The sequence below is a fragment of the Ipomoea triloba genome, chromosome 7 (assembly GCF_003576645.1).
Source record: "Ipomoea triloba cultivar NCNSP0323 chromosome 7, ASM357664v1".
Taxonomy (NCBI): Eukaryota; Viridiplantae; Streptophyta; class Magnoliopsida; order Solanales; family Convolvulaceae; genus Ipomoea; species Ipomoea triloba.
In genome coordinates this window covers 14,520,178-14,523,443 of record NC_044922.1, presented here as the reverse complement: position 1 = coordinate 14,523,443, position 3,266 = coordinate 14,520,178, and the positions used below count along the sequence as shown (strand labels likewise).

Sequence of the window (3,266 nt, the reverse complement as noted above, 5' to 3'; positions counted from 1 at the left end):
ATTCAAATAGACCTATGTAATAACACTGATTGTTCATCCAACAAATGATAGATTGACGCATGAAAGAAGAGAGAGGTTGTAGAACTAAACAATATTTAGTAATTTAGATTAGTTGATTTCTTGTTAAAACATAAAGGCCCTGTTTGGTAAATGGCTGTTGGCTGATTGGGTTGGCTGTTTGGGTTAGAAGGTATGATTTGTTAATAACATTGGCTGATTGTAAAAAGTTGTTTGATAGATTAGCTGTTAGTTGATAGCTGTTTGGTATAATTTTTTCTCTCAAAAAGCTAATTGAAAAGGCTGCTTTGAGTAGCCTTTTGAATTTTAGCATTTTAGAGTTAAAAAACCTTATTAACCAAACAACTAGTAGTGATCAAATAAGCCAAAATTAACTGATAGGCTGATTATTTACCAAACAGGGCCAAAATGTTAGTGATAATGTGGAGAATGGAATTTTCACTGCTGGAAATCATCATATTTCCGACCACCCAAAAGTGGTCGGAAATGGCCTTTATTAGGTCGGAAAGGCCTGTTCCGACCACTTTTCCGACCAATATGGGTGTCCGGAAAAACCCTCGTCGGTAAATCCGACCATCAGTGGAAGTGGTCGGAAATTCCGACCACTTTTAGAAAGTAGTCGGAAAAAAACGACCAAGAGAGCGACCAGGCGAGTCCGGTACTTTCGACCACCGTGGTCTGAATTTCCGACCACCATGGTGGTCGGAAAACTGGAGGCAAAAAATAAAAAAAAATTTATTCCACTACAGAGAATCCCTCTGTAGTGAAATGAATATATATATATATATATATTTGTTGCAAGTTGGTAAGACAATTGTTGAAAGACATACACATTTCATGAAGAGAATTCATTTATGAATGTACAATTGAAAATTTAAAACATTCTAGAATTTAACTTCTTATACATTCTGGATAACTCATTCTAAACCATTCAAGAGTTTGATGGTGAATTTTAGAAGTCAAGAAACAATACAATACATTCATCCCCAAAAAGGAAAAACAAAAAAAACAAAAAAAAACAAAAACAAAATGCTCATAGAAAAATTGAATCTTTCCAAGTGTCAGCCATTGTCATCAATTTAGCAAACAGACACCCAAACCAACACTGGTTTTTCTGTTGAGATATTCATGACAGAATCCTCATAGAATTATGGAGTTTACTCTTTAATCATATAGCATCAAGCCAATACAACCAAAGATGAACAGAAGGTACCTTTGCTCTTCTAGTGAATGTTTAAGCTCAATGATCTCAAGCTGAGAGTGCTTGATAATGTTCTCTAAAGTGCCAACCTGTCTTGAAAAATGATGAATGAGAAACCAAGTGAGATTTATGACACTTCATCTTCTTTTGTGTCCAAAGCCTGCAATTTATCATCCAAAGCTTGAGATTTATGCTCCCCAAGATTATACTGCCATAATATTGAATTACACTGTTGTAGTATCAAAACTACATCCTTAATGCACAAAATTCTTTCAAAGAATGAATGAATTAAAAGAGAGGAGATATTGATTTATATATATTTATACCAGGTTTCAAAGGATAATAATTAGATGAAAAGAAATAAATACATTCAAATTCTGTATCCTGAAAGCCAACCCGTTGAGCAATCCAGAATGTCTTTATGATATAGCAAATGACAAATTTCCTCGGCAAGGAGATATAAAACAGAATTTTTGCAATTTCCTATTTTGCTATTGAAAACTCGTACTAAATGAGGATGTAAATAAAAGGCATAATAGATGCAAAAACACATAAGAAGGAAGAGGCAAAGAAGCAGCACTAACCTGCCGGATTGCTACTTCAATTTTCTTTTGTGCCTCTACATCAAATGGATATGCATAAAGTAGTGCCTGGATAACAAAACTACATAGTCATGTAATGCATTTTAACTTGAGAGACCTACCAAGAATTAGATACTGAGGTAATAATGATGCAAATATATAAGTTCATAAAATATAAAATCAAGACAGTAAGAAGGAATATCAATACAAGAGGTATCTACCATCTCCTCATCTCTCCTGAGGAGGAGTTCTGCTCTATGTTTATGACGTAGACTCAGAATTTCTTGTAGTTTGTTGAGATCATTCCCAAGAAAAATTTGTAAAACTCGCAGGGTTAATCCATTGTAAAACTCGCAGAATATATAGACACAAAGTGTAAAACTCACAGAATATTCAAACTTCCATTAGATTACCAGCCCGGGCTTCATTTTCATTAACAGATTAAGTAAAATTAGTAAATAATTCACATTAACAAATTAAGTAAACACATTAACAGATTAACTAAATAAGCAATTAGTAATTAACTAATAACAAATTAGAAATTGATGAATTAGCCAGTGGGCACTATAGCAGCAACTAAAAACTTTTTTAAAAAAAAAACAAAAAAAAAAACAAACAAACAAACAAAATTGGGACAATTAGGGCAAAAACTATCTTCAAAATTAGGGGAATTAATGCAAAAACGAAATTAGAGAAATTAGAGCAAACCAAAAGTTAGGAAAATTAGGTGAATAAATTATTGAAATTAACATTTATAGTTCCAGACTTCAAGGGATGAGATTTTGAGGAGTTGATGTTAATTAGTAAGGGAAGAGTCAAAGAAGAGTAGAAGACCAAACCTGGTGGGCGGTGGCTGGTGTCGAGGGCTCGAGGCGACTGACGAGGGCCGAGGCAGAGGCGGACAGGCGGAGGCGATGCAGTGGGAGGCGGTGGACTGGCAGCAGCGCAGCACCGTGGTAGACTGGTGAGTGGCGAGGCAGTGGGACTTTCAACGGTGAGGGCTGGGCCAGAGGTGGTGGCAGCGTCGGCGTCTTCGCAGGGGAGGCAGTGGCAACGCAACGTCGACGGCGGCGTCGGCGGCTGTAGCGGTGGAGGCGGTTCGTGGTGGAGGCTGGCGTCGTCTGAGTGAGAGGGTGAGAAGGGAGAAACGGAGAGTGAGAGAGTGATAGGAGCGGATCTGAGATCTGGGGGGAACTAGGGTTTTGTTCTAAGGAGTATTGTTTTTTTAATAAAGCCACAATTTGGAGAGCTAAGGTGGGAGATATTGGCGAAAATTTGGGATTGAATTGAGAATGGCGCCAATTTTAATTAATAATTTGGAGTGAAATTTTAGCACAATTTTTTTTTGCATAATAATAATAATAATAATAATAATAATAATAATAATAATAATAATAATAATAACTACAACAATATCAACTTTAAAATAAAATTATTTTAAAATTTATATGTTTATAATTAAAAAT

At 35.7% G+C, this 3,266-nt stretch overlaps 1 long non-coding RNA gene across 2 annotated transcripts; it reads right to left on the bottom strand.

The window, feature by feature from the left end:
• Positions 1-851: 851 nt before the first annotated feature.
• Positions 852-3,028, bottom strand: LOC116026043. 2 transcript variants are annotated; one of them, XR_004099771.1, is made up of 3 exons: positions 2,640-3,028; positions 1,804-1,869; positions 852-1,427 (listed from the first exon to the last, which is right to left on the bottom strand). It is a non-coding gene; the product is annotated as an uncharacterized LOC116026043 (long non-coding RNA). The 2 variants fall into 2 exon arrangements; XR_004099770.1 differs by having other exon boundaries at positions 852-1,379.
• Positions 3,029-3,266: the final 238 nt, after the last annotated feature.